Source organism: Carcharhinus amblyrhynchos, chromosome 20 (assembly GCF_965287045.1).
Source record: "Carcharhinus amblyrhynchos chromosome 20, sCarAmb.v2.hapA, whole genome shotgun sequence".
Taxonomy (NCBI): domain Eukaryota; kingdom Metazoa; phylum Chordata; class Chondrichthyes; order Carcharhiniformes; family Carcharhinidae; genus Carcharhinus; species Carcharhinus amblyrhynchos.
The window spans coordinates 10,542,545-10,563,693 of record NC_137343.1 but is presented as its reverse complement, the minus strand read 5'-3'; the positions used below and the strand labels follow the sequence as shown (position 1 = coordinate 10,563,693).

The window sequence follows — 21,149 nt, the reverse complement described above, 5'->3', positions numbered from 1 at the left end:
ACCCCCTCATCTCCGGTATCAGCCTAGTGAACCTTCTCTGCACTCCCTCCAAGGCCAATATATCCTTCCACAAGTGCGGCGACCAAAACTGCACACAGTACTCCAGCTGTGGCCTCACCAGTACCCTGTACAGTTGCAGCAAGACCTCTCTGCTTTTATATTCTATCCCCCTCACTATAAAGACCAACATTCCATTCGCCTTCTTGATCACCTGCTGCACCTGCAGACTGGGTTTTTGCAATTTGTGCGCAAGGACCCCTAGGTCCCTCTGCACCGTAGCATGCTGCAGCTTTTCGCCTTTTAAATAATAATCCCTCCTACTGTTATTTCTACCAAAGTGGATAACCTCACACTTGCTAACATTATACTCCATCTGCTAGGTCCTCACCCACTCGCTCAGCCGATCCAAATCTCTCTGCAGACTTTCCACACCCTCCACGCAATTTGCTTTTCCACTCATCTTCATGTCATCAGCAAATTTCGTCACCCTACACTCAACTCCCTCCTCCAGATCATCGATGTAAATGGTAAATGGTTGAGATGCTGCTGATGAATAAGAGTCCTCTCTGCCCACATCAGCTGCACAGTCTACATCAGGAGATGAGTTAGAACAGGAGAACCATAACTGTAAATGATAAAAACCTACCAGGTTCACCGATGGCCTTTAGTAAAGGAAATCTGCCATCTTTACCTGGTCTGACTTAGATGTGACGCCAGACTGACAACAATGCAGTTGACTTTATCTATCCAGAGCTGCAAAGTGGCACAGTGGATAGCACTTCTGCTTCACAACGCCAGGGACCTGGGTTCAATTCCCACTTTGGCTGACTGTATGTGTGGAATTTGCACATTCTCACTGTGTCTGCGTGGGTTCCCTCTGGATGTTTCAGTTTCTTCCTACAGTCTAAAGATGTGCAGGATAGATGGATTGGCCAAGCTAAATTACCCATTAGTGTCCAAGGCTGGGCAGTTTAGGGGGATTAGTGGGATAAGTGTGTGAGGTTATGGGAATGGGGTGGGTGGGTCTAGGTAAAATGCTCTGTTGGAGAGTCAGTGCAGACTCGATGGGCCAAATGGCTTCCTTCTGCACTGCAGGGATTCTATGATTCTGTGACCTCTGAAATGGCCTACCAAGAGACAGTGCTGAACTGCTGCAAATGCCAGATGGACTGCAGTGGTCCAAGGAGGTGGATGGCCAGTACCTTCTCAAAGGCCGTTAGGAATATACAATACATGTGCACTTGGTAGCGATGCACAAATTCCTTGACAGAACTGAAACTAAAACCCTGCAGCCAGAGACAGGAAGCAACAAATAGAAGCACAATGCTTCTAATCAGTAAAAACTCACAAGACAAATAAAAGACATCCTCCCATCTGTCATTGCCCCTGTTTGGAGCTGCCTCATTTAAGATTTGTATCCTTGGAGGTTATCACCTTGATTCCCTCGCACTGAAGTCACTCTCATAAATCATTATTCCAGCCCAAGAGGTTATAGACACCCACAGGAAGGAAATTTATCTGGTCGGACAAGTACTATTTTCCAAAATAAGTTTCGACAAAGCAGTTCCAATAATTTCCTGCGCACCAAGTGCAACTGTCCCTCATCAACAACTCTCAGTGCCAACTCTCTCTCGCGTACATTACTATCTAACCCATTCTTTCAATCAGTTGTCCTCTGAGTGATACCACATTTGGATTTGTCGAACTTCCCCTGGAGGCCTGGATTCTTTCTGAGGTGAAACATGTTTATATAGTTTTTTGCTCTTTAAAAGCAGTGTAAACAGTCCTATTTTTTTCACTTCAGCAATAGAGATTAGACTATTTGATGGGACATTTTATTGTGAAAAATAGATAAGAAGGAAAACTTGTGTGTGTATAGCACGTTTCATAGCACCAAGACATTCTAAAGCACTTTACGAATCAGAAAAAACTTTAGACACAGACGAAGATAGAATCATAGAGTTGTAGAGTTTTATAGTAGGCCCTTTGGCCCAACTTGTCCATGCCGCTCTGATGAGGTAATGTTCCTTTGAAATCCACAGAGTCCAGAGTCCCTTCACCACATTCTCTTTATTTGCAAACTGCATTCCATGCTTCAGGTACAAACTCAGAGTCTAGAGTGTCAGTAGCCCTGACACTCCTCAATATATATTAAGGTGAGGCTCCCCGACTGGACAGGAACTCATTACCTCACTCAGGAAGCTCATGCTCCAAGTGGCCCATCTCGTAGGCCTTGTTGAGGCCATTACATCATTGAACCTCTGCTGAACTCCATCAATGTTTGCTTTAATGAAATGAAAGCCCAGTAGATACAACATTGAATTTTGGCTCCAGTAGGCTGCTGATAGATTGCCTTGTGGATAGTGCCTTTTGCTGGGGCAGTGTGGACAGGCAGTTCCAATATGTGATCTTGCTTCACCTGTGGGCAACAACAGGATTGCCGCAATTGCCCTCCGCACCAGGGAGGAGAAGATAAGGGCCTGAATATTTCATCTGCTGGACGCGCGCTCTGGGTGTACCAGGAAACATGCAGACGCGCTGTCAGGCATGGCCAACCCCAGAACGCAATGTCACTCTGACTGGCCAATTAGGGGAGGGTAATAAATGCTGGCCAAGATTTTTTTTTACTTTTAAATTTAAAAATCTTTTTAATTTTAAAATGTTAGCAGTTGATAATTCATTAGATAGGTTGCAGTATTGTCGCTGGACTAGTAATCCAGAAATCCAGGACAATGCTCTGGGGATGCAGGGGTCGAATCCTAACATAGGATTCTAAAAATCTGGAATTAAGTATCTACTGATGACCATGAAACCATTGTCAATTGTGGTGAAAACCCATTTGGTTCACCAATTCCTTTAGCGAAGGAAATCTGTCGTCCTTACCTGGTCTGGCCCACATCTGGTCAGCAATGTGGTTGACTCTTAAATACCCTCAAGGATGGGCAAACTAGCCTCCCACCCATAATGGGCAATAAATGCTGGCCCACACTCCATTGAATGAATTAAAACAAAGAAGTACAATCATAGAATCCTACAGTGCAGAAGGAGGCCATTCGGCCCATCAAGTGCACCAACCACAATCCCACCCAGGGTTTATCCCTATAACTCCACACATTTACCCTAGCTAGTCCCTGTAACGCTAAAGGGCAATTCAGCATGACCAATCCAATTAAACTGCACGTCTTTGGATGTGGGAGGAAACTGGAGCACCCAGAGGAAACCCACGTAGACATGGGGAGAATGCGCAAACTCCACACCCAAGTCGGGAATAGAACCCAGGTCCCTGGCATTCTGAGGCAGCTTTGCCGACTACTGTGCCACGGTGCTGCCAACATTGACCCTCTGAATGAGAAATGAAACCATGTTTTGGTTTCCTCTCCCTCGAGTGTCCTACAGATTGAGAATTCTTTATTAGCCAGAACTCTGGTGTTTTAGGAGTTAGGAATCTTGACTCTGCTGCTTCTGGCCGCTTTGATGGTCAGTGCAAGGAAGCCAATTTGTTTCCATACTGGTTGAGTCCTTTGATGTAAAGAATCAATCTTTAATTAAATGCAGTTCACTCTGGTTTTCATTTTTTAACTGTATTTCATGCCATCAATTGCTGATCAAAGACAGATGTGTGTTTCCCTCTGCTTACTCCTTTCTATAAGGCTCTTCACTCACTGTCACTGTGGACAGTGATGGGTCTTCGCATTCCTAACCCTGTCATTCTCCCATATGACTCCTGTTGAAGTTTTGTCTCTAATCCGTCTCAATTTTAAAATTTTCATCATTGTTATCAAGTTCCCCCATGGCGTCGCCCTCCCCAATCTCTGTAATCTCCTCCAGTCCTGCAACGCTCTGAGACATAGGCACTACTCTCATTTTGACTTGGGGATATCCCCACATTTTAATAGCTCCACCATTGGTGGCCAAGCCTTGGACACCTATATCCTAGAATTCCTTCCCTCAGCCTCTCCTACCCGTTTAAGATACTTGTTAAAACATGCCTCTTTGACTATGTTTTTGCTTCACCTGTCTTGATATCTCCTTATAGAATCCCTGCAGTGCAGAAGGAGGCCACCCTTCCTAGGTCCAATCCTCAAAACCCCATGCATTTTACCTAGCTAGTTGCCCTGAAATTAAGGGGCAATTTAACATGACTAATCCATTTAACCCACGCATCTTTGGACTGTGAGAGGAAACCGGAACACCCAAAGGAAACCCTCACAGACACAGGAAGAACATGCAGACTCCACACAGACAGTGACCCAAGCGGGGAATCGAACCCAGGTCCCTGGTGCTGTGAGGCAGCAGTGGTAACCGCTGTGCCACTGTGCTTCCCTTTATTTGGTGCCAAATTTTAACTAATGAACCCTTGAGACAACATAAAGAATGCTATTTAAATGCAATTTGCTCTCGTAAGTTGCTTGTCTATCAGTCCATAAGGACCAATAGTTTTCCAGTGTTTCGCTCAAATAGTCTGTTCTATACAGTAGTTCTGGAAAGTCAGTGTTAAGAAGTTATGGGGCCATGAAAGACATCACAGTTAATCCAGAGGAACTTCCCAACTCTCAGCTCTGAGTTTTTATTAATTATTCCATGGGATGTGAACGTTGCTGGCTGGACCAGTATTTATAACCATCCCAATTGGCCTTGAACTGAGGGGCTTACTAAGCCATTTCAGGAGGCAGTTAAAGTTAACCACATTGCTGTGGGTCTGGAGTCTCATAGAATCCCTACAATGCAGAAGGAGGCCATTCAGCCCATCGAGTCTGCACGACCATAATCCGGGAGCTATTCCTGTAACCCCACATATTTATCCTGCTAACCCCCCTGACACTAGGGTCAATTTAGCAATCAATCTAACCTGCACATCCTTGGGGCGTGGGAGGAAACTGGAGCACCCGGAGGAAACCCACGTAGACACGGGGAGAACATGCAAACATCACACAGACAGTGAACTGTGATTGGAATTGAACTTGACGCTGTGAGGCAGCAGTGCTAACCACTGTGCCACCCACATATATGCCAGACCAGGTAAAGATGGTAGATTTCCTTCTCTAATGGACATTAGTGAACCAGTTGCGTTTTTACGACAATCGGCAATGGTTTCACGGTCATCATTAGACTTTTAATTCCGGCTTTTTTTTTATTGAATTCAAATAAAAGTCAAAGTGCCCCAATCAGAGCTCTACCTTTGACATCCTAAAGTTGTGAAAGGAGTTTGTTCGGCTTATTGAGTAGTGCCCCCCCCCCCCGGAGTCAATAAGCTCAAGTCCCACTTGACGACTCAAGCGCAAAAATCAAGGTGGATACTCCAGCGCAACGCTGAGGGAGTGTTACACTGCCAGAGGTGCTGGCTTTCAGAGGAGATGTTAAATCAAATTCTAGTGCATCCTCTCAGCTGGATTTAAAAGGTCTCTTGGCATTCTTTCAAACAGGAGCCAGGGAATTAACCTTGTATCCCTTATTTATCCCTGAGCCTGCATCACAATAACAGATTACCTATTATTACATTGCTGTCTATGTAAGCCTGATGTGTGCAAGTCAGCCGCTGCCTTTTCCTTATAACAGAGTTCGACTACGGCTGCAAGGTGCTTTGGGGTATCTACTACATTGAGAAAGGTGCTGTATGAAATCATTTTCTTTCTTGCTTTCTTCCTTCTTATGATTCATGTATTTGTCTCAACTCACATTGTGGAACCGTAAGTTAAAATCCATGTATGTAACCCCAGCGAAGAACAAAGGCCATCAAAATGTGGGAATGCCCGAGAAGTCTGAACGAGAGAGGAGTGCCAATGTATCCGAGGGTTGCAGGACTGGAGGTGAATACAGAGATAGGGAGAGTGAGACTCAGGGGGGAACCTGAAAACAATGCTGCGAATTTAAAAATTGAGATGAGGGAGACGCAAAGGGCTCAACCGGTGTGGAAACCAATTGGCTTCCTTGCACTGGCTTACTTAGTGTACCAAGGTGTGCAGGTTAGATGGATTGGCCATGGTAAATTACCCCTTAATGTCCGAAGATGTATAGGTTAGGTGGATTGGGCATGGTAAATTGTCCCTTAGTATTGCCAGATGTGCAGGTTAGGTGGATTAGCCATGGTAAAATACCCCTTAATGTCCCACAATGTGTAGGTTAGCTGGATTGGCCATTATAAATAACCCCACAGTATCCCAAGATGTGGATTGGCCATGGTAATTTGCCCCTTAGTGTCTCAAGGTGTGCAGGTTAGGGGGATTAGTGGGGTGAATATGTGGGGTTACGAAGATCGGGCCTGGTTAAGATTCTCTGTCGGCGAGTCAGTGCAGACTTGATGGGCCAAGTGGCCTCCTTTTGCACAGTAGAGATTCTGTGATTCTGTGTCCAAGGAAATGGGCAAACATGGATCTGCTGATCCTGCAGTAGAGCTGAGCTTCCTGACTCTGGTCAATGGGGCCAATTTTTATTTTTTTTATTCATTCGTGGGACATGGGTGTCGCTGTTTGGCCAGCATTTATTGCCCATTCCTAGCTGCCTGAGGGCAGTTGAGGATCAACCACACTGCTGTGGCTCTGGAGTCACATGTCGGCCAGACCAGGTAAGGACGGCAGATTTCCTTCCCTAAAGGACATTAGCGAATCAGATGGGTTGTTCCAACAATTGACAACGGTTTCGTGGTCATCAGTAGGTTCTTAATTCCGGATACCTTTTACTGAATTCAAATTCCACCATCTGCTGTGACGGGATTCGATCCCGGGTCCCCAGAACATTAGCTGAGTTTCTGGATTAATAGTTTAGTGATAATACCACTAGACTATCACCTTCACCTGAAGCAGTCTCAAGCTCCAGGACGCTCGAGTGAGAAGGAAACCAAAACACAGTTTTGTTTGCCATGTGGGAGGGTAAAGAGTCAAGGCAGGTATGTTAGAAAGTCAAGATAATCAAGATTAAACTTATTTAGGTCAACGGATGCTTTCAAACCCTGCTTGCAATGCAGAGAAATGAAAGTGGTTTTCTGTTTCGTAGTGCCTTTGCCGCATGTCTAGCCTCAGTGGAAAGTTTAGATCAAGATGCCAAGAGTGCTTGTTATAGCTTGGCTGCTAAGTGTTAATTCTGCACCGCACTTTGATTTGGTTTGAAACAGCAGGTCAGACAAAGCAGCCAGGCCAGAGTCCCAGTCAACATGAAGTACTTTGCCAAAAGGCCGTTTCGCTTCAATCAGGATTACAGGGGGATCAGGAATCTCTGTGCGCTTCAGGTGACAAGGAACTGCCAATTTACAAACCTTTCTATCACAACTTGTTTGGCCCATTCATTTCAGGAATCCGACTGAAACAAAGAAGGGAATTAAAAGAAAATTTTTATTTCACGCAGAACAGGCTGGAGTTAAAGTGAGCTAACCCTCAGTGATTCTAATAGCGGCATGTTTACTTCATTTGGTGTTCATAACATGAAAAGCAGGGGAAATATCTGTTTGTCTTTGTATTGTGTGTGTGTGTGTATGTGTGCGTATGTGTGTGTGTGTGTGCGTATGTGTGTGCGTATGTGTGTGTGTATGTGTGTGCACGTGTGTGTGTGCATATGTGTGTGCATGTGTGTGTATGTGCTTGTATGTGTGCGTGTGAGTGTGTGTGTGTGTGAATGTGTGCGTGTGTGCATATGTGTGTGTGTGTGTGCATGAGTCTGTGTGTGCTTGTATGTGTATGTGTGAGTGTGTGTGTGCATGCTTGTGTGTGTGTGTGTGAATGTGTGCGTGCATGTGTGCTTGAGTGTGTGTGTGTGCATCTGTGTGCATGTGTGTATGTGCATGTTGTATAGATTACAGATAAAGATTTGAATTGATACAGCACCTTTCATAATGTCAGGATCCCACCACCGCCTCCCGCCTCCCCCCACCCCCACACCCCCATTCCCCCACCCCGGAGTGCCCTTCATTGCTATGTTGTAGGAAACACAGTAGCCAATCTCACAGAGCAAAGCTCTCTTACACAGCAATGTTCTTTTCTTTAAACTTATTTACTTATTAGTCACAAGTAGGCTTACATTAACACTGCAATGAAGTTACTGTGAAAATCCCCTAGTTGCCACACTCTGGCACCTGTTCGGGTACACTGAGGGAGAATTTAGCACGGCCAATGCAGCCTAACCAGCACGTCTTTCAGAGTGTGGGAGGAAACTGGAGCACCCGGAGGGAATCATGCTGACAAAGGGAGAACGTGCAGAGACAGTGACCCAAGCGGGGAACCGAACCCGGGTCCCTGATGCTGTGAAGCTGCAGTGTTAATCACTGTAACTCTGACGTTGATTGAAGGATAAACTTTGGTTAAGGCAGCAGGAATATCTACCACCCACCTTGCTCTTCTTTGACATAGTGCCTTAGAAACCATAGATCCCCTACAATGCAGAAGGAGGCCATTCAGCCCATTGAGCCTGCACTGATTCTCCAAAAGAGCATCCTACACAGCCCACCCCTCCTAACTGATCCCCATAGCCCCGTGCATCGACTATGTCTAATCCACAAGAGCTACACGTCTTTGGACAACAAGAGACAATTTAGCATGGCCAATCCACCCAACATGTTCATCTTTGCACTGTGGGAGGAAACCGGAGTACCCAGAGGAAACCCGTACAGACACAGGGAGAATGTGCAAACTCGCGCAGCCAGTCACCCAAGGCTGGAATTGAACCCGGTTTCCCGGTGCTAACCACTGTGCCACCATGCTGCCCGTCATCATTGCAGGCCTGCGTCTCATCAGAAAGCCGGCATGTGCGACAGTGCAGCTCTCCCACAGCACTGCACTGGAATGCCAGCCTGGATTACTGGCTCAGATTCCCGGACTAGGATTTGAACCCACAGCGTTGGTCAGAAACTTGGAGACAGCGGTGTTGCCGTGCACCCATGCCCTTTCAGGTGATAGAGGTCACGGATTTGTATCTGTGAGACTAAGCGGCTGAGTAAAGATTAGTTCTAATGAATTAATTCTGAAGTAATACAATGGCTGGCCCTTGTGAAGTCAGAAGCTGAGTTCGCGATGTGTACAGCACATATAATTAAAGTATCCAACAAATTATCCAGGGCGAATGTAAATTTGAGAGTTATACAGAGCGATACTGAGCTCAGGAACAAGCCTGTTACTCACAACATCCCTGAGGAGAAAAGTTGGTTTCTGGCAGGTAAGTTGCTTAAGATCATAACCTTTGAAAGTTTATTTATTAGTGTCACAAATAGGCTTACATTAACAATGCAATGAAGTTACTATGAAAATCCCCCAGTTGCCATTCTCCGGCGCCTGTTCGGGAGGGAGGGAGAATTTAGCATGGCCAATGCACCCTAACCAGTATGTCTTTTGGACTGGGACGAAACTGGAGCACCCAGAGGAAACCCACGCAGACACGGGCAGAACGTGCAGACTCTGCACAGGCAGCCAGGAATCGATCCCGGGTCCCTGGCGCTGGGAGGCGGCAGTGCTAGCCACTGTGGTGCCTGACAGAGGAATCCATGAAAAGGGAAAAAGGAAGGAAGTTGGAGCTTTACCGGAGGAGATGAACGTGAATAAAAATGAAGAATACCCGAGGGTCTGAACTTCTCAACAGATACATGGTTCTGAAACATGTGGAAAAGGAGAGAGGCTGAAGAGGGGGCAGTTAAGCACAAAACCACAATGCCATGGAGCATGTGGGGGCAGTGGGGGCGTGTGGGAGGCTGGATGTGATCTGGCCATGAAAACAGATAGATAGTAGCCAATGGATGGGAGGTTGGTTTGCGTGATGGACTGGGCCTCATTCACAACCCTTTATAGCTTCTTGTGGTCTTGGGCAGGGCAGGAGCTGTGGTACGTCCGGAAATAATGCTTTCTGTGGTGCATCTGTATAAAATTGGTGAGAGTTGTAGGGGGCATGCCGAATTTCCTGATCCCCTGAGAAAGTAGAGGCATTGGTGAGCTTTCTTAACTGCAGCATTGACGTGGAGGGATCAGGACAGGTTGTTGGTGCTCTGGGCGTCTAGAAACTTGAAACTCTTGATTCAAAATATCGAGTCATAGAGGTTGGAAACAGGCCCTTTGGCCCAACTTGTCCATGCCATCATGGAGGGCCTGAGAGTGATTGAGGATTAGTCCCATTGCTGCAAGGGAGGAACAGATTAAACATGCCAACATTTGGCTAGAAAGAAGGTGATTGAGGTCAAGGCAAAAATTGAGGAAGGTATGAGGAAGAATGGACAATTCAGCCCTTAGAACCTGTTCCGACATTCAGTTAGATCAATGGCAGATCTGTTTATTACCTCCACCAACGCACGTAGAGGGAGTGAAATTCTGCCTCATCTCTGAACCATGCCTCGTAAATAAAATTTCCCTCCCTTCCCTCCATCCCTCCTCCATTCCAGCAAGATGAAATCCATATTTAGTCTCAGTCGAACACTGGCAAAAGCTTCAGTAATGAGGTGCCATTATTTATTGTAAATCAGATGCATTATGTGAAGTTGAAAAGGAGGCATCTTAGCTGTACCTCACCCCCGGTTTTTGAGGTTACCAAGCATTGCGGTGACTTTCCATCATCCTTATCTTTTGCTTGATGTGACTTCAGACAGGTTTATGAAGTGTGGGCCTTAAGCTTGACTAATATTGATAGCCAAACGTCAAGCAAAGTTATAAGGTTGAATAGTTTTCTGGAAGTTCCACGTAGATTTCGTTGCAATTATTCAAATATAAAACGGGGCTTTTTTTTTATTTTAGACTAATCAGCATTTGTGACTTAAGAAGAAAAAAGCCATCCATCACATGTATTACGTTTAGTACTATCTCCGTACTGGGATGAGATGGGGGTTGTGTTAGTTACTCTCTCATCGTCTCCTGGGAGCACATTACACATTCTTGGCTGCACAATTGGAATCCTTTGTAACTAATCCATACTCGCTTGGGTGACTATTGTAGCTGAAAGCCAAAGGAAAAATATTCAAAGTGCCAATTTAGAAAAACAAATAAGGTTTTTTCTCCCCCCTCTATTTTAGCCAGTTCTGTAGAGTTGACAGTTAATGTGTTATGGAGTTACAAGCCCAGTAATAGTGTATATTAATTAGTCCACTGTAATCTTATTGGGAAGGATGTGAGGCTGGTAACTAGCAGGCAAATGTTCCGAATAATGCCTGTGAAGTCTCACTGCCCAGTACTTTAACAGTGACATTATAACCTGTGTCATTTAACATAACAATTCAGTAATGTTATCAGTGTTGATGTTTGTCAGTGAATCATAGAATCATGGGCCATTTGGCCCATCAAGTCTGCACCGACCACAATCCCACCCAAGCCCTATCCTCATAACCCCATGCATTTTACTCTAGCTCGTCCACCTGACACTAAGGGGCAATTTAGCATGGCCAATCCACCTAACTTGCACATCTTTGGACTGTGGGACGAAACCGGAGCACCCCGAGGAAATCCACACAGACATGGGGAGAAGGCGCAAACTCCACACTGTCAATGCCCCAAGCCAGGAATCGAACCCAGGTCTCTGGTGTTGTGAGGCAGCAGTGCTAACCACTGTGCCACCGTGCGACCCCTGGTCTAGATACTGGAGCACTGGTTAAGTTCCTGCGTTTGAAAAGAGGCATTCCTGATTTTTTGTTGCCAACAATATGTTTTATTGATTAAATTTATATATTGCAGTTGAAATTTGACAATACATATGGTGTAATAGGGATCAGTTTCTTTGAGCAGTCTGAAGTGCATCACTAACTGACAGTTCCAAGTCATTTACAACATACATTCAACATCAAACATAATATGGATGATTTTAACCAATTTTCACCGCCCTTGGGAATTATGGCACGTACTCAAAATCCGGGGAGCGCAACTTGCACTGGCGAGTTTTTGAGTTCTAATTTTACTGGCCCCCTCGCCAGTGGAGTGAAGCGAAACATGCCACAAGACATGCCCCTGACACCAATGGACAGCTTATCATGGCCAATCCATCTAATTCGCACATCTTTGGGCTGTGGGAGGAAACCAGAGAACCCGAAGGAAATCCACGCAGACACAGGAGAACATGCAAACCCCCGACAGACAGTGACCCAAGCTGGGAATCAAACCCAGGTCTCTGGTGCAATGAGGCAGCAGTGTTAACCACTGTGCCATTGTGCCACCCTTTGCCATGCCATTAGCGAGCACTTTCTCCTGGACTTCAACTCCTTACACCAGCAACATTTCCAACAGGTCTATATAAGTGTGAACCTGCGCCATCACCTCTCCGAGGCTCCTTATGGACTGTGCTTGTACTGACCCTGAGTGCCACTGCATCCCAGGCGGGAGTGGTGATCCTACTGGAAGGCCGTCTGCTAGAGCGGGGATAGAGTGTGTCCCGCCTCTGCTCCATTCCATCTGACATTCCCTCTTCAAAGCATGTAGCTTGTCTTGCCTCTTGCAGAGGCTATGGAATGAGTGCTGGGGCGCTATGTATGTGGAGCTCCCCAGTGCTTGGCAGCAGGTAAGTTAACATAGAACGCTACAGCACAAACAGGCCCTTCGGCCCACAAGTTGCACCGATCACTTCTATACCTACTAAGCCATAGACCTATCTATAACCCCCAATCCCATTAGATCCCGTATACTCATCCAGAAGTCTTTTAAAAGACCCCAGCGAGTTCGCCTCCACCACCACCGACGGCAGCCGATTCCATTCACTCACCACCCGCTGAGTGAAAAACTTACCCCTAACATCTCCTCTGTACTTGCTTCCCTGCACCTTAAATCTGTGTCCTCTCGTAGCGACCGTTTCAGCCCTGGGAAATAGCCTCCGAGAATCCACCCTATTTATTCCTCTCAACATCTTATAAACCTCTATCAGGTCGCCTCTCAACCTTCGTCTCTCCAGGGAGAAGAGACCTAGCTCCCTCAACCTATCTTCATAAGGCATGCCTCCCAATCCAGGCAACATCCTTGTCGATCTCCTCTGCACCCTCTCAATAGCTTCCACGTCCTTCCTACAGTGAGGCGACCAGAACTGCGCACAGTACTCCAAGTGGGGTCTGACAAGGGTCTTATAAAGTTGCAGCATTACCTCCCGATTCCTAAACTCAATCCCTCAATTGTTGCGGGGCAGATGAATCAGAGGGAAATGTCGTTGGAGTGATACATACCTGGGCATAAAATGGTTGCTAATGAGGCAAAAGATTTGACCCCAAAACACGTAGGCGTTGTCGACGGGAAACATTCCGTCTTTTGTGCTGGAACCAACGCTGCCATTGTTTGGTAACGTTTTGCCCATAACCTGAGGCACATCGCAAAGATTTCAACCCCTGAAGTACTATGGCAAGAGAATCTTAGACTATGACTTTTCTATGCTGACCCTTTGCAGAGGACAAGCCTTAGTTAATCCCTCAGTGTGTAGATATTGGAGCATGCGGGTCTGAAATACTCACTCGGCAACAACTGTTTACTGTCTAAAAGACCAGGACGATATTGAAGTTCACGAGAATGATCCCAAGAATGGAGGGTTTGTCATATGAGGAGCAGGTGCGGAGTCTGGGTCTGTATTTGATGGAGTCTAATTTAAACTTACAGAACACTGAGAGGCCTGGATAACGTGGGCGTGGAGAGGATGTTTCCATTATAAAAAGTTTACTTATTAGTCACAGGTAGGTTTACATACGCACTGCAGTGCTGTTACTGTGAAAATCCCCTAGCCACCACATACTGGCGCAGTGGGTACACTGAAGGAAAATTTAGCGTGGCCAATTTACCTAACACACACATCTTCGAAATGTGGGAGAAAACTGGAGCACCCGGAGGAAGCCCATGCAGACATGGAGAGAATGTACAAACTCCACACAGACAGTGGCCCAAGCTGGGAATTGAACCCCGGTCCCTAGCGCTGTGAGGCAACCATGCCGCCCTAGTGGGAGAGACTAGAACTCGAGGACACAGCCTTAGAGTGAAGGGACGCTTCTTTAAAACTAAAATGAGGAGGAATTTCTTCAACCAGAGACTGGTGAATCTGTGGAACTCATTGCCACAGAGGGCTGCAGAGGTCAGGTCATTGAGTGCCTTTTAGACAGAGATCGATAGATTCTTGATTAATAAGGGGATCAAGGATTATGGGGAGAAGGCAGGAGAATGGGGATGAGAATCATATCAACCATGATCGATGGGCCGAATGACCTAATTCTGCTCCTATGTCTTGTAGTCTTATTGTTGTGGTGTCAGGACAAGTATTGTTGTTTCTCTTAGCCCCAGATTCAGGTAGATGCATTTGACAACCGCACCTTATTAGCCGCAGTCTGTAGGAGAGCTTAGTGTTCCTGACGGCTGCCTTGGGCCATACCAAGGTTTGTTCAAATGAGCTCATTATGCATATACAAAGTGGCTGGCATCTGTCGCAGGCACGAATCTGTCGGCTGCTTTGATGACTTGTTTTGCCCTTTCCCTGTGTAGCAAGCGGTGTATACTTCGTAACAAGCATGTTGTTCCTGCCTACCACCTCGACAGTTTAGGAAGTTGTTACATGCTTTTGAAAATGCTTGCCGTTTTGGCGAATTCCTGAGCCATCGTCCATGTAACAACTCCGGGAATCAGCTGTAAAGGAGCAGTGCTTCATTGCACAAAATAAAGTACATTTAACCAGAAGCCCGTGGTGAGCACAAACAAGGTCCCAACTGGGACAATGGAATAATGGACCCACTCAGGGGCCTGCTTTATACAGGGCTTGGTATACCTGGTGAGTTAATTACTAATCCCCAGGGATCTCCGCACGAGTTCTACAGGGAGATCAGTGAGTGATTCCCCATGTAAGCTATAGAGGTTATCACAGTCCATCAACTATTATTTGTTAAAAAGTCCATTTTGAATTGCTCTTGTTGCAAATTATGTTAAAAAAGTTCAAGGCAAGTTTAGTGTGATTATCCAACTTACTGATTTCTCCACCCTGAAGAGCCATCCCCAATCATCCTGGTTGTGTACTGTGTATCCCTCTTGATATTTGCTCTGCTTTGACCTGTTGGGGGCAATCGGTGTTTGTTTGATCATTGGCCACCGCAATGACTTCAATCAGGAAAGACAGCAGGACTAGAGGGCACAGCCTCAAGATAAGGGGGGAGCAGTTTAGAACGGAGTTGAGGAGGAACTTCTTCACTCAAAGGGTGGAATTCTCTGCCCGTTGAAGTGGTGGAGGCTACCTCGCTAAATATATTTAAGACACGGGTAGATAGGTTTTTGGTAGGCAAGGGAATTAAGGGTTATGGGGAGACAGCGGGAAAGTGGAACTGAGCCACTTCAGATCAGCCATGATCTTACTGAATGGTGGGGCAGGCTCAAAGGGCTAGATGGCCTACTCCTGCTCCTATTTCTTATGTTCTAGGCCTATCAGAGTATGAAATCCCCAATTAAGGATCCAATTGATGGGCCAATCAGGGAGTCTTTACCTTGTATTTCACTGGGAGTGTCAGGTCCTCTGCTAGCCCTGGAGGTAGACTGCTGACTGTGAGTACTCTGTGTACTGCTGTTAGAGTTTGTAAATAAAGGGATTTTGGTGAAAGGACTTCTGCCTCAGAGGACTTATTACACCATGATGCTTTTCTTCTCTTCTGTTCCTTTGGACTTTCTTTCTTTTGTCCTCTTGCTGTACCTGGGTTTAAGAATATTTGGATTGTGTGTCAGAGTGAGCAGCCTCAGGGACATGGGGTCACTGCAGAAGCATGCAGTCCCTGTTGAAGGCACTGTGATTGATTGAGTGGCTTATTGTGCAGGGGGAGTGGGGACAGAGAGCTGATTAAAGGATGAAGCAGTATCCAAGTGGTTTAATCAACTAGAATCCTTCTGTTGCAGAGTAGAGGTCCACTAAATCATGCTATCAGTCAATGACTTGGGCTAAACCATTTTTTTTGTCTGTTTGGAGGTAGACTAATTCTGGTGAGCAGTTGTTGATTTTATTCCTGGAATATCCTGGTGATACTGCCTCTGGAATGGCTGCTTGTTGTAAATAAGCATGCTTATATGAAGATCAGGATTGGACTCTATTCATCATTTGGACTCAGCTCTCTTACTGGTCAAGCAGCCCTGTTCCCATCTCCAATAGATTTTAAATTAAGAAATGAATAAGGAAATGGCTACAAAACTGTTCTCGGATGCCCCATTGGGTTACCAGAGGAGCAGAGACTAACATCCATCAGTTGACAATCCTAGTTGGGAAACAAGTGCTGAGGCCCATTGGGCAGGACACAACTAGAAGGTCAGTTGGGAATAAAGTTGGCTGTTAAAGGGTTGGGAGAATGGTCTCTAAGAGGAAGTATATTGACACAGGATCTTCATGTGGGACTATAAGTTTGCAAGGTGAATTCAAACTGTTGGCCAACTGGCACCATTTGGCTTTGTGGCCTCTACCTCCATCTCTCCCTCTGTGCCACTATATCTCCTCTCCCTCTCCTCTCTGCCAGCCTCACCACCTCCTACTTGCCCTCTCTCTCTGCCATCCTACCTCCTCTTTTCCCTTGCTACCACACCCACCTCCTTTCCTGTCTGCCAGACCCATCTTGCCTTCTCCCTCTCCTCCTCCTTCTTGTCCTCTCTGCTATGTCCATCTACTCCTCTCTCTCTCTCTCACCCCCACCACCTCCTCTTCAGCAACATCAGGATTGGTGCAGGCTGCTGTGCCATGTGTGCAGTAGTTATGGTGGATCTAGGAAGCCCCAGTCTCAGCCACATTCCTCCCATATCCTTGTCTTTGTGTCTGGTTCAACACATGGAAATTCTTCATTTTGCCATCTTGCCTTTACCTTTTGTGTCATTGTGCACAACAAAAACTGAAACAATGAATGAACATTCATGTAAGCAATTGCCATTTTGGAAATGGGTATTTTTTCAGCTCGTTACCTACTGCATGTTAAACACTGTTCCCATTCCCATTAAGGTGAAGCTGAGAATTGTCTAGCTGTCCCAAATTTACATTTAAATCAGGTGCTGGTGCTCAGATGTGGCCTTAAGGAGCAAGGGGCATTCTGGACTTCAGCCTTTCCACAGTTCAAGCTTGTTGTAAATTGCAAGCAGAAGTAGCCTAATGTCAGCTCACAAACAGGGAAAAATGCTTTTGGGCAGGTTTCTGGTTGATGCTGGGTATGTACCAGTTACTCCAATCAGGACCTGAGGGTGGCATGGGTGGCACAGTGGTTAGCACTGCTGCTTCACAGTGCTGGGGACCTGGGTTCGATTCTAGCCTTGGGTGGTTGTCTATGTAGAGTTTACACATTCTCCCTGTGTGTGGGTTTCCTCTGGATGGCCCACACTCCAAAGATGTGCAGGTTAGGTGGATTGGCCATGCTAAATTACCCATTAGTGTCCCAAGTTAAGTGGATTCACTGGGTAAATATGTGGGGGTATGGGGTGGCCCTGGGTAAAGTGCTCTGTTGATAGTCTTTGCAGACTTGATGGACTGAATGGCCATGTAGGGATTCTAGGACCTGACTATTGCTGTTTTTTCCCTTGAGATAAGATCCCAGAGTTTCCTTATCATCCCATAGGCTTGATGGACTGAATGGCCTCCTGCACTGTCAGGATTCTAGGACCTGATAAGTTTTTTCCTTCCAGGATAAGATCCTGGAGTTTCCTTATCAATCCATATACTTGATGGACTGACTGGTGCCCTTCTGCACTGTAGGGATTGTAAGACCTGGCTATGGCTGCTTTTCCCTTCTGGGGTAAGATCACAGTTTCCTGATCAAAACATTCTCAATTGTTGCTGGGAGGCACAAGTGAAGTCTTGACTCGAACTAAAGGTGAGCACACCTTTAGCAGCAGCCTCTAGCAAGATGCTCTCTGTTGCGTGACCATTTCCTCTGGTGCAGTGTTGCTGATGCCAATCCATTTATCTTTCTGAAGTTCTATCAAAATTCAGAGTCTGCCTGTGAATTGTACCAAACATACCCACAACATGGAGCACAGGCCTGTGGGATCTAGAGACATTCCACTAGTGGGAAATGGATATTTCCCTTCCCTGATTATCAGCTGCTTTTCTTCCTGAAACATCGTACTGCTTCACCTCAGTATGACTGAACTTGTTGCCAACTGTCTAATTTCAGCTGAAGCATAATGAACAATTTTTTAAACAGATTTCTAATTTATTGACACCCCATGCTGTGTTTAACGATATGCAACCACATGTAGAAGGAGGCCATTTGGCCTATTGAGTCTGCACTGACTCTCCAAAAGAGCATGCAACCCAGGCCCAACCCTCTGCCCGATCACCATAACCCTGTGCTTTCCACCATGGCCAATCCACTTAATCTGCACATCTTTGGACAGTAAGGGGCAATATTCTGCATGGCCAATCCACCAAACCTGCACATCTTTCAGACTGTAAGAGGAAAGCAGACCACCCAGAGGAAACCCACACAGACACAGGGAGAACGTGCAAACTCTGCGCAGGCAGTCATCCAAGGTGAGAATCGAACCAGGGTCCCCAGCACTACAAGGCAGCAGTGATAACTAATCATTATTGACAGAGATCAGATCATTAATGAACCTTGATCATCACAGATATCAGAACTCAAGTTTTGGGATCCTGACCCAAGATTGTTGGAGGCACAGATTGAAGTTAATGGGCAAAAGATGCAACATGAGGACAGCCCTCTTAACACAGCAAGTGGTAAGGATGTGGAGTGTACTGCTTATGACAGTAATGTGGGCAAATTTAATCTTGGCACTCAAAAGGGAATTAAATCATAACTTGAAAAGAACGTTTGTAGGGTAACAGGGAAAAAAGATAGGAGGGACACAAATTGCTCTTGCTGAGAGATAGTACTGTCACTGTGGGCTGAGTGGCCACCATCTGTGCTATAACCATTCTATGATCCCAAGACCTCAAACTTCCCTCAAGCTAAAATGGGGCTTTGTTCCCTGTAGTTCTGATGTGTTGCACATTTTGAGGAAATATATCCTGAAATTCTAATATACTGAGTGTTTTATTTATGTGTGAACATTTTTCTGTGTGCCTGTTTGTATATTTGTCTCCTGATGTGTTATGAGTTCACACAATTGGATCTGCACCAGCTGTTCAGTGCTGTGAGCCATTCTTAAGGCACAGTTGCATAGGTCTGTTGTGATGTGGAAATGCTGTCGTTGGACTGGGGTGGGCACAGTAAGAAGTCGCACAACACTAGGTTAAAGTCCAACAGGTTTATTTGGAATCACAAGCTTTCAGAGCTCTGCTCCTTCATCAGGTGACTAGCTGTGGTAAATGTATGTGTTTACAGGGAAAGTGCAGGGGAAAGGTAAGATACACTCAGTCGGTGCAGGGGTCAAACAGTCTCCTGCACCTTAGGATTTTGTGATTCTAAGTTCCAATAATCTTGCAGGGTAATAGATTGAGAATTAAACTTTCACAGCGGATTGCAACTTCATTGTTTTTTTTAGCTGAAAAGATATTTTTCTTTTTCACATGAAACATTCTTAACTATTGGGGGAGCTAGTGGGAAGAGTGGTGGTGAGTGTTTTGATGGATCACCGTGTTTCTATCCCTGTAACGGCTGGATATGCTGTGTGAGATTGTTCTTCAAAGGCATGCTGACATAAAGCTGATCTTGCACACACGGTGAACTACTTTGTAAAAAGCTGGGTAAATCAGTGACTGCTGAGGCGAGCCATACTTATTGTTGAAAAAGAAATCTGCTTCAGATTGTGGTGTCATTTGCGTGGTATCACAGGCATGTCATTAACGGCTGCAACTTCTGATCTTTGGTGGGGTCATACCTGGGAGATACTCCAGAGGATGCACACCCCACCCAATGTCTCCACACAACAGCACAGGAACTGTCCAGGAAGTTCATATTTCTGAATGGCAACTATTCAGCACTGGGAACCATCCAATACTCTGATTCAAAATGGAGACTTTGGATATTTCCAACTTCCCAGCAGAACAGTTATTCAGCAAACATAGAACCATAGAATTCTACAGTGCAGAAGGAGATGCAGCCCATCAAGTCTGCACTGACCACAATCCCACCCAGCCCCTATCCCCATAATCTCATACATTTTATCCTAGCTAGTCCCCCTGACACTAATGGGCAGTTTAGCAGGGTCAATCCACCTAACCCCGCACATTTTTGGATTGTGGGAGGAAGTCAGAGGAATCCCATGCAGATATGGGGAGAGAGCACAGACTCCGACAAGCAGTCACCTGAGGCCAGAATCAAACTCGGGTCCCTGGCACTGAGGCAGCAGAGCAATCCACTATGAAACATCAGAATTGGAACACCTGGATCATTTTCAGACTGAACTCCCCACCGATCCTCTGCTGGACCACATCGACTCCAACCACCCTCACCGATTACTCCCACACCCCCAACAACACGCCCATCTCCGATCACCCTGTTAATTATACCCCAACCCCAAATACCCTCCATACCCCCTACACTGATCAAGCAACCCCCAAGATTTATCTGAGCAGTCCCAAGTCCACCCCCCATCCATCCTACCTGACAAAACAGTGTACCTGGCCCTTGGGGAACATACTTTTTAACCTCCTGCCACATTGCGTGCCCCTGCCCATCACGATTACCATTGCTGGCGAGACCTGGAGATTCCACCTGATAAAGGACCCAACTGAATTTCATTTTTCTAAGTAATGTTTATCCTTATCTGCATCTGTGATGCATCCAGTTAGTAATTTTATTGCCTTTACCTACATAACTCAAATCATTTTGAAAAAAGCAACTCCTTTCATCTTGTCCAAGATGAAAGCTTTGCCACTGACTAATTTGAGATGGAATCAATCACAGGTTAAAAGGTGGCTACATATACAGACACAAGTTGTCAGCTCACACACCACTTTCCCCAAATGGGGCGGCACAGTGGTTAGCATTGCTGCCTCAGCACCACGACCCTGGGTTTGATTCCGGCCTTGGGTCACTGCCTGTGTGGAGTTTGCATGTTCTCCCTGTGGATTTCCTCTGGTTTCCTCCCACAGTAGGAAAGACGTGCTGGTTGGGTGCATTGGCCATGCTAAATTCTCCATCAGTGTACTGGAGTGTGGTGACTGGAGGATTTTCAATAACTTCATTGCAGTGTTAATCTAAGCCTACTTGTGACACTAATAAATAAACTTTAACTTTGTTTGTGACAGTTGTCCAAAAAGTACCAATGATGCCAGATGGGACATACTAGTCCAGATTCTCTGACCCTGCCTGCAGCTGGGATTCTCCAGTC

General features: G+C 45.9%; 1 long non-coding RNA gene across 3 annotated transcripts in view; it reads left to right on the top strand.

Annotated features, from left to right (window-relative positions):
* Window positions 1-21,149, top strand: part of LOC145355745 (uncharacterized) — a 222,280-nt gene that overhangs the window by 98,451 nt on the left and 102,680 nt on the right. The window contains exon 1 of one of the 3 annotated variants that reach the window (XR_013889037.1): window positions 5,516-5,607. The exons of 1 other annotated variant lie outside the window; for it this stretch is intronic. This is a non-coding gene — a long non-coding RNA (uncharacterized LOC145355745). Of the gene's footprint in view, window positions 1-5,515; window positions 5,608-8,973; window positions 9,139-21,149 lie in introns of those variants that run through there. One more of the 3 variants, XR_013889039.1, reaches the window with a different exon arrangement.